Here is a 15,037-nt window from a genome sequence, read left to right as displayed (position 1 = left end):
CTTTGCAGCCAAAGATGGAGAAGTTCTATACAGTCAGCAAAATCAAGACTGGGAGCTCACTTTGGCATAGACCATGAACTCCTTATTGCCAAATTCAGACTTAAATTGAAGAAAGTAAGGAAAACCACTAGGTCATCCAGGTATGACCTAAATCAAATCCCTTATGATTATACAGTGGAAGTAAGAAATAGATTCAAGGGATTAGATCTGATAGAGTGCCTAAAGAACTATGGACAGAGGTTCATGACATTGTATAGGAGACAGGGATCAAGACCATTGCCAAGGAAAATAAATGCAAAAAGACAAAATGGTTGTCTGAGGAGGCCTTACAAATAGCTGCAAATAGAAGAGACATGAAAGGCAAAGGAGAAAAGGAAAGATATACCCATTTGAATGAAGAGTTCCAAAGAATAGCAAAGAGAAATAAGAAAGCCTTATCTTTCTTAGATAGAAATAGAATGGGAAAGTCTAGAGATCTCTTCAAGAAAATTAGAGATACCAAAGGAACATTTCATGCAAAGATGGGCTCAATAAAGGACAGAAATGGCATGGACCTAACACAAGCAGAAGATATTAAGAAGAGGTGGCAAGAATACACAGAAGAACTATACAAAAAACTTTTCATGACCCAGATAATCACGATGGTGTGATCACTCGCCTAGAGCCAGATATGCTGGAATGTGAAGTCAAGTGGGCCTTAGGAAGCATCACTACAAACAAAGCTGGTGGAGGTGATGGAATACCAGTTGAGCTATTTCAAACCTAAACGATGATGCTGTGAACATGCTGCACTCAATATGCCAGCAAATTTGGAAAACTCAGCAGTGGCCACAGGACTGGAAAAGGTCAATTTTCATTCCAATCCCAAAGAAAGGCAATGCCAAAGAATTCCAGACTACCGCACAATTGCACTCATCTCACACACTAGTAAAATTCTCCAAGCCAGGCTTCAGCAATACATGAACCCTGAACTTTCAGGTGTTCAAGACAGTTCTAGAAAAGGCAGAGGAACCAGAGATCAAATTGCCAACATCCATTGGATCATTGAAAAAGCAAGAGAATTCCAGAAAAACATCTATTTCTGCTTTATTGACTATACCAAAGCCTTTGACTGTGTGGATCACAATCAACTGTGGAAAATTCTGAAAGAGATGGGAATACCAGACCACCTGACCTGCCTCTTGAGAAACCTATATGCAGGTCAGGGAGCAACAGTTAGAACTGGACATGGAACAACAGACTGGTTCCAAATGGGAAAAGGAGTACGTCAAGGCTGTATATTGTCACCCTGCTTATTTAATTTATATGCAGAGTACATCATGAGAAATGCTGAGGTGGATGAAGCACAAGCTGGAATCAAGATTGCCAGGAGAAATATCAATAACCTCAGATATGCAGATGACACCACCCTTATGGCAGAAAGCAAAGAAAAACTAAAGAGCCTCTTGATGAAAGTGAAAGAGAAGAGTGAAAAAGTTGGCTTAAAACTCAGAAAACTAAGATCATGGTATCTGGGCCCATCACTTCATGGCAAATAGATGGGGAAACAGTGGAAACTGAGAGACTTTATTTTCGGGGGCCCCAAAATCACTGCAGATGGTGACTGCAGCCATGAAATTAAAAGACATTTACTCCTTGGAAGAAAAGTTATGACCAACCTAGATAGCATATTAAAAAGCAGAGATATCACTCTGCCAATAAACGTCTGTCTACTCAAAGCTATGGTTTTTTCCAGCAGTCATGTATGGATGTGAGAGTTGGACTATAAAGAAAGCTGAGCACCACTGGGATGACCCAGAGGAATGGGATGGGGAGGGAGGTGGGTGGGGGATCAGGATGGGGAACACATGTACACCCATGGCTGATTCATGTCAATGTATGGCAAAACCACTACAATATTATAAAGTAATTAGCCTCCAATTAAAATAAATAAATTTTTAAAAAAGAAAATAATTGGAAACATATATAGATTTTATTCTGCCCCGAGGGAGAAAAAAAAGGAAGCTGAGCACTAAAGAATTGATGCTTCTGAACTGTAATGTTGGACTGCAAGGAGATTCAATCAGTCCATCCTAAAGGAAATCAGTCCTGAATATTCATTGGAAGGACTGATGCTGAAGCTGAAACTCCAATACTTCAGCCACCTGATACGAAGAACTGACTCATTGGAAAAGACCCTAATGCTGGGAAAGACTGAAGGCAGGAGGAGAGGGGGACAACAGAGGATGAGATGGTTGGATGGCATCACCATCTCAATCGACATGAGTTTGAGTAAACTCCGGGAGTTAGCGATGGACAGGGAGGCCTGGCATGGACAGGGAGGCCATGGGGTCGCAAAGAATCGGACATGACTGAGCGACTGAACTGAACTGAGAGACCAACACAGCAGTGTAAAGCAACTATATTTCAATTTAAAAATAAAATAAAATACTTTCTCTGAAAAAAAGGAGGACAGGAACAGTGTCTATTTCACAGGATTGCTGTGAGAGTTTAGCTAGATAACACGTGCCAAATGTAGTGCCTGACACACGGTAAGTAGAGTAAATGAGAACGGCTGTTGTGTATCTTGTTGTACTATTAAATAACTTGCCTGAGTCCCAGGACCGGTGAATCAAGTCTCCTGATTCTCAGCTGATGTCTCTGCTGTGATGACTCATGACCTCACCTTCCTCAGTGGGCATGCTCGCTTAAACAGCCCTGTCTCCATTATTGACTGTAAATGACTGCCTTGTTTTTAAGATCTACACTGAGCCCAATCTCTCGGTGTTGTGCAGGAGGACAGGCAACAGCTGTGGGAATCCCCTGCTGGTTGTCGCCGCAAATTCTCAACAGTCCAAGGTAGCAGAAGGCAAGGGCCAAATGACTGAGAGGGGGTGTGGGATGCGCTCAGGGGATGGGGTCCTCAAGTCCTTCGACCTCAAGGAAGTTCACACTGTCAGGTAGTTAGAATAGAAAAAAACAGAGGAGTCCAAGATGGCGGAACCATGCAGTTGCTGTTCAGCTGCTCGGTCGTGTCTGACTCTTTGAGACCCCATGGACTGCAGCACACCAGGCTTCCCTGTCCTTCACCATCTCCAGGAGCTTGCTCAAACTCATGTCCATTGCGTTTGTGATGCCATCCAACCATCTTGTCCTCTGTCATCCACTTCTCCTCCTGTTTTTTTTTTCCTTTCCCAGTATCAGGGTATTTTCCAATTAGCCAGCTCTTCACATCAGGTGGCCAAAATATTAGAGCTTCAGCTTCAGCATCAGTCCTTCCAATGAATATTCAGGACTGATCTCCTTTAGGATTGACTGGTTGGATCTCCTTGCAGTCCAAGTGACTCTGAAGAGTCTTCTTCAACACCACAGTTCGAAAGCATTAATTCTTTGATGCTTATCCTTCTTTACAGTCCAACTCTCACATCCATACATGACTACCGGAAAAACCATAGCTTTGACTATACAGACCTTTGTTGGCAAAGTAATGTCTCTACTTTTTAGTACACTCTCTAGGTTTGTCATATCTTTTCTCCCAAGGAGCAAGCAGAGGAATAAAAAAAAAAAAGAGAGAGAGAGAGACCCGTAAAAGGGGAAGTCGAGAACCGAAGTGAGAACTTCTGGTCCTGGGTGTAATCAATCAGACTCCAGGGAGAGGAGACCAAAAGTATAAAAAGGGAAGGCAAGAGGACTCAGGGCGGCTTTGAGGGTTGGCCTGCCCTTGTCTTGGGAGCCTGTTGCCCACTGCCTGCTTCCCACTTAAGCTGTAACTGAGCTGTAAATAGTTTGTCATTATGAATTCGGCCTGCTGCTTGCTTAACAAAATCCTGCCTGTGTGAGCTACAAGTGGTCCATGGTTACAAATCTTTGTTATGCCAAGGCAAGAACCATTGGAGAGAAGTTTACCAACCCAACAACATGGTCCCATCTGATGCTCTTCCTAAGTGATTCAGGAACTGCTTTATCTTTGCATCAATTCCATCAGGCTCGTATCTGATACTTGACACTTTACCAAGATCTCCTCATTTGACAAATAGTTCTTGAGAAACTACTCTGATCACGAAAGATGATGTGTGAGGTGCTGGGACATACCAAAGAGCAACATCAGAGGATCTGAGGAGCAAGAGAGATATTCAGAAAAGTGAATGAGCAGTGGACAAGGAAGGGAGAACAGGCAGTGATGAATGAGATGTGTTCAGACAAACAGAGCTAATTCCCGCTGGGCATTCTTCAAAATCCATGTGGAACATGCCTCAGACTAGTTCCATTGGACGACAGGCAGCCTGGGGCATTTCTTATCTACTTTCATCCTCAACTGGTTGAGGTTTTGCCCTGGAGACATCAACATCCCCTAGATACAGCCCCAGATAGCTGCAGGTAGGACCTGTCAACGTACTGGATCGGTCAACCTCAGCTACAGGTGAACTCAAATAGCCCAGGTGGGTGTAGAACGAGTGTCAACAGCATCTGCTATGGAATCTGCCACCACCCACCATGAGGCTGTGCGTGCATGCATGCTAAGTCGCTTCAGTCGGGTTGGACTCTTTGCAAGCCTATGGACTGTAGCCCATCAGACTCCTCTGTCTACAGGATTCTTCAGGCAAGAATACTGAAGTGGATTGCCATGCCCTCCTCCAGGGGATCTTCCTGACCCAGGGATCAATCCCACAGCTCTTTCAAGTCGAGCATTGCAGGCAGATTCTTTACTCTCTGAGCCACCTGGGAAGCCCATAAGATTATGGAGTGGCTTCTAAAAGAAGTCCTTATTGGTCAGGGAGAGGACTTGTGCAAATAAGCCACTGGGACTCAGGAAACATAGCTTCTGTGACAGCCGCAAATGCATGCAGAAATACTAACAAGAGCTCAGGCCGTGGAAGACTCTGATTCACTCACTCGCTGGATGTCTACTGAACACCTGCTATGTGCCATACACTACGCTAGGCTCTGGAAGAGAACAGTGGACAAAACAGACATGGTTTCTGACTTCAAAGGGCTTACAGGCTAGCAGATGAAACCAGCCTTCAACAGGCACACAATGTAATCAACAACACTTGTGACAAGTGGTTTAAAAGTACAAATCTTCTGCCTGCAGATTCAATGGGAAGGGATGCATTTTCTGCAGAGAATGACCGTCTGAGAAAGTCCAGGAATCTACAGCCTTTGACAAAGCCCGAGAAGTCACCGCACATGGTCCCAGGATATAGTGAAGACAGAGTAGGCTGGTGTCACAAACTAAATATATATATACGCCCCCCCCCAAATCTATATGTTGAGTCTCTAACCCCCAATGGGATAGTATTCAAGGGTGGATCCTTTGTGAAGTAATTAGGTTTAAATGAGGTCACCAGAGTGGAATCTGCATGATGGAAGACCAGAACTGTCTTTCTTTTTCTTTCTCTTTCTCGGTGTAAGGGCACAGCAAGAAGGCAGCTGTCTGCAAGCCAGGAAGAGAGCCCAAGAACTGAATTCGCCAACAGCTTGATCTTGGACTTTCCAGCTTCTAGACTTGCAAGAAGTGAATTCGCCAACACCTTGATCTTGGACTTTTCAGCCTCTAGACCCACAAGAAATATGCATTTGCTGTTTAAGTCACACAGTCTGCAGTATTTTGTTATAGGAAACAGCGCAGACGGAGACAATGGTGTTGGAAGGGGTTTTGAGCATGTGCTCGGGGACTCGTTCACAGGAAAACCTCCTCATCCATGCAGAGTGGAACAAAAGGATGCAGGGCCCTTCCTACTAGGCGACAGAGCAAGAGCATCTCCCTAAAACTAGACTTTTATAAGGAAAGGTCAATATCGCTCCACCAAGGATCCAGTCATTGAAATGACTGTACTAGAAAGCAACAAATACAACCAATGCTCTCAGGATGGTGGCTTGCAAAGAGAGAACAGTCTGGGCTCCTTGATGACATTGTTGAGTCCTGGTGTGAGCTTTGGAAACTCACCTCCAAACTCCTTGTTTTGTGGACGAATTAAAAGTCTCTACCGCTTGACCCACTATAAACCAGGTCTGCTACCACTCATAGTCATCCCTTACTGGCCCAACAGATCATTTTTCTCAATACCCTTCATGAGAACTGTTCTTGCGCCCATGAATAGTTAAGGAAACTGATACCCAGAAAGTGAACTGAAGTGTCTAAGACAAACACAGCTAATAGAGCTGGAATTAGAATTCAGGTCTTCTCTGAATCTGCGCTAGGACAAGATGCTACAGTGAATGCAGGCCCCGCTTCTCCCCTACAGAGCCCTGACAAGCTGTCACCCTACAGAGCTGTTTTTAGTTTCCAGATGCCATGAGGCCCTGCGTCACCAGCTGCCACCTCCTTGCTCAGTACCACTGACATGATGGGTCAGCACAGTGGCCTTTTGCTACAGTTGTGTGAGGTCAGAGGTCCTCTGGGCATTTTGCATCCTTGCCTTGGTGGTTTGTATCATTCCCTCCCTCCTCTGGACGTTCTTTTCTACCACCTCCCGTAAACTCCATTACGTCAGCACATACATACATTCTTAGAATATTTAAAATACTGGTTATGAAAAGTATGAAATGACACTAAAACATTACATGTTAGGTAGAAAAGCAGAACACAGATTGCATGTACAGAGACATGAAAACAATACACATACATGTGAAAAAATGAAAGCAAAAACAAAAGACCGATAGCTGTGATTCCAGGGCTGTGGCGTGATTATGGGTGGCTTGTTTCTTCTCTTTTGATTTTCCACACCTCCTGTTATGTACTTACAATGAAAAAATAGGTTGAAATGTTTTTTTTAAAATATGTCATTGTTTATCTGGCCCCTCTCCTATGGGGCAGCAGAGTATGCTAGTTGAAAATATGAACTCTGGAGTTTCACTGCCTGGGTTCAGCTCTCAGCCCTACAGTCTGGGTGGGAGAAGAGCCTGGGGGAGAATGGACACATGAATATGTACAGCTGAGTCCCTTTGCTGTCCACCTGAAACTATCACAGCATTGGCTATCACAGTTAATTGGCCGTACTGTTAGTTGCTCAGCCATGTCAGACTCTTTGCAACCACATGGTCTGTAGCCCACCAGGCTCCTCTGTCCATGGAATTCTCCAGGTAATAATACTGGAGTGAGTACCCTTTCCCTTCTCCCTTTCCCAAACCAGGTATCGAAGCCAGGTTTCATGAATAGCAGATAGACTCTTTATTCTCTGAGCCATATACTCCAATATAGAATAAAAAGTTTTTTAAAAAATCTCAGCCCTACCCCTTCATAGCTGCATGATGCTCGGTGCACTCCTAAATTATTCTGTGTCTCAGTTTCCTCATCTATAAAATGGGGCTAGTAACAGCACCTCTCTCATAGGGTGGTTTTGAGAATTAAGTTACTATTTGTAAAGCACTTAGCAGAGTACCTAACATATACTGTAACTGCTATGTGTTATGTTAAATCCAAGCCACTTTGTTGCCTTCTCCACTGGGGAGCATCTTTAAGGGACTGCGGCGTATAACCAGGACAAACCTCATGTTGTTCAGAAGTCCAGCTGGCAGAGGTTGCAAAGAAATGGATTTGTGCTCAAAATAATAAAGACTTTCTTAACTCTAGAGCTATCACATAACACGCAGGCTGGAGGTGAACTGCTTAGCAACTCGGCACTGAACGGCTATCTGCCCTAAATATTCTCTGATGGTTTATAGCTCATGAAGTATCCACATATAAGGCCGCTGGTGAATTAAGTGAAGGACAGATAAGCCAACCTCCTCCAGTGCAGAAAGGCCCTGAACAAGTCTTCCTCTGCTTAAATAGAATGAAGTCCTCTAGTGGCCAGGAGGTGACATTACAACTCAACTCTGCAGAGCCTCAGCGCAGGATGCCCAACGGTTGCTGGCAACCTTTAGTTAAGCTTGGTCTTGTTAAGTAAATCAAGAAAGAATGCAAGGCTCCTTCTCTCCCGTTGCAGTGGCTAGAAGAGCGAAAATACATTTCTTAAGACCCAGTACCTGTGTTTGTGGTACGAGCCCACGTTATGCAGCTGATCTCTAAAAAGGAGGGCCCTACCCTGGGCAAATGCGATGGTGTATGCCGCTTGTGTACACATCACACCTGCTTAGAAGCAGGAGGTTTTAAAAGGGATGGCTTAAAATGTGTTACAGATGGAATAGACCTTAAACTAAATCCTCTCATTTCAACCCCATCGCTTTACAGATGGAGAAAATCCCAACATTTAAATAGTGCCTAAAACGTAGTAGGCATGCGTGTTCAGTCGTTTGACTCTTTGTGACCCATGAATGTTGCCCACCAGGCTCCTGTTGTCCATGGAATTTTCCAGGCAAGAATACTGGAGTGGGTTGCCATTTCCTACTTCAGGGGATCTTTCTGACCCAGAAATAAAACCTGTGTCTCTTGTGTCTCCTGCACTCGCAGGAAGATTGTTTACCCACTGCACCACCTGGGAAGCACAACACAGCAGGTATATCAGAGACATTTTATGACAGTCTGGTGTCACTTTTTATCTTTGTCATTACCTTCAGGGTGTACCTCATCAAAAAACTCACCTGATGATGCCTTAACTGTTCTCTACTTCTCGTCCTGGCACTGGTAAAAATGCCCATGAAAACAGGATACTACATTAAGAATAATCTTCCTTTATGTTTCTGTTTTATATGCTATTTTATGGCTGGTAGGAAAATAAATAAACAGGTAGGAAGAAGAAATAGACAAATAATAAAAATAGCCTAGTGTGGAGCTCAGCACAGTTGCAGTCGAGGGCCAGATGGTGAATCTTTTAGGCTCTGTGGGTCAGGCGGTGTCTGTCACCGCTACTCAGCTCTGCCATCTGTAGTGTGAAAGCCAGCCACAGACAATGCATAAGTGAAAGGGCCTGGCTGGGTTCCAATAAAACTTTATTTACAAAACCACTGGGCTGGATGAAGGCCTGTCAAGCCTTCATCTAATGCAAGAACGGTGACACTCTTATTCTTTATATATAGCAGAAGGAGTCCATTGATGGCAGTGTCCATTAACTGTCTGAATCCAAAACCTTATCCAGGACCTTACTAAATACACAACTTCAGGAAATTCATTTAATCTCTCCATGCTTCAATTTTCTCATCTCTAAAATGGAAATAGTAATACTATGTGCCTTGAGGGATTGCTGTGAGAATCAAATAAGACCACACTGGCAAATGCTTAGTACAGACACCAGTACTAACTGAGCACATAGCACATGTTAGCTGCCTTTATATCATCCCCCTTGTCACCATCATCATCCTCTTTTATTGACTGATGAAGCCATGAACATTAAAAGAGATAACAGACATCAAAGTGCTTATATATGATGCCCACTAGACAAACAGCAGGCCTTCTTCACAAAAGTGCTCAAATGCATAGCAATAGCCCATGTGCTCACTCCCCATTGCTGAAATAGCAAGGGAAACTGGGTATAGTCCTCTCACGCTAATGGAATATGTACGAAAACTCAGGCTGTGGAAAACTCAGGAGAATCATTAAAAATGGCAACTTATACATAGAGGATAGACGTATGGACAGAGTGGGGGAGGAGAGTAGGATTAACTGGGAGATTAACACTGACATAAACACACTGCGCTTGTGCGTGTGCTCAGCCTCTCCAGGCGTGGTCAGCTCTTTGGGACCCCATGGACTGTAGCCCACCAGGCTCCTCTGTCCAGGGGATTCTCCAGGCAGGAATACTGGAGTGGGTTGCCATGCCCTCCTCCAGGGGGTCTTCTTGACGCAGGGATCGAACCTTCATTCCCTGGGTCTCCTGCACTGCAGGCAGATTCTTTACCCTCAGAGCCACCTAGGAAGTCCCATATATATACTACCATGTGTACAACAGATAGGTCATGGGAAGCGGCTGTGTAGTACAGAGAGCTCAGCCTGGTGTCCTGTATGGGATCGAGGAGTGGGTGGGCGGGAGGGGGGAGATATGTACACATATAGCTGGTTCACTTTGTTGTACAGAAGAAATGGATACAAGATTGTAAAGCAATTATAGTCCAAAAAAACATCTCCCCGCAAATGGCAATTTATTAGGTTTCACATCAGGGGATGACATTCTCAAGGACATGGGAAGTATTCCTTTAAAATGCAATCACCAAGTGAGTGAGTGAGAGTCGTTCAGTCATGTTCAACTCTTTGAGACCCCATGGATTATAGCCTGCCAGGCTGCTCTGTCCATGGAATTCTCCAGGCAAGAGTAATGGAGTGGGTTGCCATTTCCTTCCTTGCAGCTTCCCTGGTGGCTCAGCCGGTAAAGAATCTGCCTGCAGTGCAGGAAACCAGAGGTCGATCCCTGGATCAGGAAGATCCCCTGGAGAAGGGAATGGCAACCCACTCCAGTATTTTTGCCTGAAATACTGGAGTTTTGCATTTGTAGCCCATCTTGCATGGGCTACAGTCCATGCAGTTGGAAAGAGCTGGACATGACTGAAGAACTAACACCAAGAAAGAGAAAGAGTGCACCCCAACTCCAAATTTCTGTGGGAGAGTAGCAGCCTAGTTTTGGTGGGAAGTGCCTAAAATCTACCTGTTGTCATCAAGATAGGAGTTTATTATTCTACTGTAAAAAGCCAATTATCTACTACACATGGTCACTCCAATTACCAAATAAATTTAATTTGAACTATGTGTGATAAAGAGTACTCTCAAGACTTCTTGAGGACTAGTTATTGTTAATCTGGAGAACACATGCTTAAAGGGTTGTATCTGCTTATCTATATGAAAGGGTGACATTTCTGTCTTTGCAATCTCTGAGTAAATTGCCTATAGCGTAGATCACATTCTAGTGTAGTCCTTACTCAATAATACAATTATCTTATGTTTCTTCTGAAAAAAAAAAAAGACAACTTACTGACTTACTGATGGGGCGCCATTCCTTGTTCCAATAACCCTACTGGGCCCTGTTCGCTCAGACATTTGTTCAGCTCTTTCAGATCTGCTCTCCCACCCTCCATCCTCCGGTCACTTCCACCCACTGATTGCTGGTCTTTGTTACCTGTGCTGAGTCCATTGCGGCAACCCCAACACTGGTCCCATTGATGAGGATGAGTTTCTCCCTGTTCCATCATCTATTATCCACCCTCATCCTCAGTGATCTTCAGAAAGCATACACCTGACTCTCAGGCTAAAGGTCTGCATTGTAACAAAGGCATCTGAGGCCTTTCACAAGATGGGCCCCCATCAGGGCAGCAGTCCCAGGTCTGGTCCCTCCCATCCCTGTCCGTCCCCAGGGAACCAGAGACTTGCTCACTCTTTGCTCAGCTTCACAGTAGGGACCCACATACTCTTGGCAAGGGAGCCACACCCCTCCTACCCCACTCCTGACATTACTGCACACACATGCCAGCACTCTTCATCTCAACAAGGGCAAGGAATCTTCAAGACCAAGTCCACCATGCCTCAGCCACTACCCAAAGCCCATGACTCTGAGCCTCCCCCATCACCTGGTCTTTCCTCCCCAAATAGCTCTGTACAGCCTGATGTGACCCAGCTTATGACCTCTCCCAGTCTCCCAGCCTTGGGTCCTTTGGCTGTCACCAGTGATTCTCAGAAAGATTCTCTATTTTCATCCCTTCCCTTCCCTGTGCCCTTAACCGAAACCCAGTTCTCTCCTGAAAACTGCTACCTCTGCCTTGTGCTCTTCTCTTTTCCAAACTCTATGTGTTCCTGGCCCAGAGATGGAGGAGGCACCCTCCTTGCCACGTTCAGGCCTTTCAGTTCAGTTCAGTTCAGTCTCTCAGTCGTGTCCGACTCTTTGCAACCCCATGAATCGCAGAACGCCAGGCCTCCCTGTTCATCACCGTCTCCCGGAGTTCACTCAGACACGTCCATCGACTCCGTGATGCCATCCAGCCATCTCATCCTTGGTCGTCCCCTTCTCCTCCTGCCCCCAATCCCTCTCAGCATCAGAGTCTTTTCCAATGAGTCAACTCTTCTCATGAGGTGGCCAAAGTACTGGAGCTTCAGCTTTAGCATCATTCCTTCCAAAGAAATCCCAGGGTTGATCTCCTGCAGAATGGACTGGTTGGATCTCCTTGCAGTCCAAGGGACTCTCAAGAGTCTTCTGCAACACCACAGTTCAAAAGCATCAATTCTTCGGTGCTCAGCCTTCTTCACACTCCAACTCTCACATCCATACATGACCACTGGAGAAACCATAGCCTTGACTAGACAGACCTTAGTTGGCAAAGTAATGTCTCTGCTTTTGAATATGCTATCTAGGTTGGTCATAACTTTTCTTCCAAGGAGTAAGCGTCTTTTAATTTCATGGCTGCAGTCACCATCTGCAGTGATTTTGGAGCCCAGAAAAATAAAGTCTGACACCGTTTCCACTGTTTCCCCATCTATTTCCCATGAAGTGATGGGACCGGATGCCACGATCTTCGTTTTCTGAACGTTGAGCTTTAGATCAACTTTTTCACTCTCCACTTTCACTTTCATCAAGAGGCTTTTTGGCTCATCTTCACTTTCTGCCATAAGGGTGGTGTCATCTGCATATCTGAGGTTATTGATATTTCTCCCAGCAATCTTGATTCCAGCTTGTGCTTCTTCCAGCCCAGCGTTTCTCATGATGTACTCTGCATAGAAGTTAAATAAGCAGGGTGACAATATACAGCCTTGATGTAATCCTTTTCCTATTTGGAACCAGTCTGTTGTTCCATGTCCAGTTTGAACTGTTGCTTCCTGACCTGCATACAGATTTCTCAAGAGGCAGGTCAGGTGGTCTGGTATTCCCATCTCTTTCAGAATTTTCCACAGTTTCTTGTGATCCACACAGTCAAAGGCTTTGGCATAGTCAATAAAGCAGAAATAGATGTTTTTCTGGAACTCTCTTGATTTTTCCATGATCCAGCAGATGTTGGCAATTTGATCTCTGGTTCCTCTGCCTTTTCTAAAACCAGCTTGAACGTCAGGGAGTTCACGGTTCACATATTGCTGAAGCCTGGCTTGGAGAATTTTGAGCATTACTTTACTAGCATGTGAGATGAGTGCAATTGTGCGGTAGTTTGAGCATTCTTTGGCATTGCCTTTCTTTGGAATTGGCATGAAAACTGACCTTTTCCAGTCCTGTGGCCACTGCTCAGTTTTCCAAATTTGCTGGCATATTGAGTGCAGCACTTTCACAGCATCATCTTTCAGGATTTGAAATAGCTCAATTGGAATTCCATCACCTCCACTAGCTTTGTTCGGAGTGATGCTTTCTAAGGCCCACTTGACTTCACATTCCAAGATGTCTGGTTCTAGGCTAGTGATCACATCATCATGATTATCTTTGTCGTGAAGGTCTTTTTTGTACAGTTCTTCTGTGTATTCTTGCAACCTCTTCTTAATATCTTCTGCTTCTGTTAGGTCCAGACCATTTCTGTCCTTTATCGAGCCCATCTTTCATGAAATGTTCCCTTGGTATCTCTAGTTTTCTTGAAGAGATCTCTAGTCTTTCCCATTCTGTTGTTTTCCTCTATTTCTTAGCATTGATCCTTGAAGAAGGCTTTTTTATCTCTTCTTGCTATTCTTTGGAACTCTGCATTTAGATGCCTATATCTTTGCTTTTCTCCTTCGCTTTTCTCTTTTCTTCACAGCTATTTGTAAGGCCTCCCCAGACAGCCATTTTGCTTTTTTCATTTCTTTTCCATGGGGATGGTCTTGATCCTTGTCTCCTGTACAATGTCACGAACCTCTGTCCATAGTTCAACAGGCACTCTATCTATCAGATCTAGGCCCTTAAACCTATTTCTCACTTCCACTGTATAATCATAAGGGATTTGATTTAGGTCATACCTGAATGGTCTAGCGGTTTTCCCTACTTTATTCAATTTCAGTCTGAATTTGTTAATAAGGAGTTCATGATCTGAGCCACAGTCAGCTCCTGGTCTTGTTTTTGTTGACTGTATAGAGCTTCTCCATCTTTGGCTGCAAAGAATATAATCAATCTGATTTCGGTGTTGACCATCTGGTGATGTCCATGTGTAGAGTCTTCTCTTGTGTTGTTGGAAGAGGGTGTTTGCTATGACCAGTGCATTTTCTTGGCAAAACTCTATTAGTCTTTGCCCTGCTTCATTCTGCATTCCAAGGCCAAATTTGCCTGTTACTCCAGGTGTTTCTTGACTTCCTACTTTTGCATTCCAGTCCTCTGTAATGAAAACGACATCTTTTTTGGGTGTTAGTTCTAAAAGGTCTTGTAGGTCTTCATAAAACCATTCAACTTCAGCTTCTTTAGCATTATTGGTTGGGTCATAGACTTGGATAACTGTGATATTGAATGGTTTGCCTTGGAGACGAACAGAGATCATTCTGTCGTTTTTGAGATTGCATCCAAGTACTGCATTTCGGACTCTTTTGTTGACCATGATGGTTACTCCATTTCTTCTGAGGGATTCCTGCCTGCAGTAGTAGATATAATGGTCATCTGAGTTAAATTCACCCATTCCAGTCCATTTTAGTTCGCTGATTCCTAGAATGTCGATGTTCACCCTTGCCATCTCTTGTTTGACCACTTCCAATTTGCCTTGATTCATGGACCTGTTATCTCTCCCTAGAAAAAGCTCACACCACTAGACCACCAGCCCCTCCCTGCCCCAAACCCATGGTGCTTTACATTATCAATTCACTTAAACCTCTCAAAACCCCATGAAATAGGTATGATAATCAGCCTCATTTTACAGATGAGGAAGATGAGGCCCAGGCTGAACAGTTTGCCAAAGATCACACAAAACAGATTCAAACTCAGGGAGTGGGCACTATAGTCCAGTTTCTTAAACACTCTGCCCCACCTGCCCCCAGAGACAGCAGCATCCCCCACCAAACCATGTTCCATAAAGAGTTTAGCACCAGTCTCACTGCCTCTCTTTCCTAAAACCACTCCTGGCATAACAGCAATTTCAGGTCCATGAAGACAATTCCCCCCATACCCTTCGCTTAGCTCCTCAGTCTCCCACTTAGTTCCTTATCATGCTCTCCATCATAAAATCTTAAGAGGCTTAGACCTTGTCATTGACAATAATTGGACTAATGTTCAAATATGGACTAAATGTTCAAAATTCACATGCTAAAGCCCTAATGCCCAATGGG

The sequence above is a fragment of the Capra hircus genome, chromosome 20 (assembly GCF_001704415.2).
Source record: "Capra hircus breed San Clemente chromosome 20, ASM170441v1, whole genome shotgun sequence".
Taxonomy (NCBI): domain Eukaryota; kingdom Metazoa; phylum Chordata; class Mammalia; order Artiodactyla; family Bovidae; genus Capra; species Capra hircus.
This window is presented reverse-complemented; position numbering follows the sequence as displayed.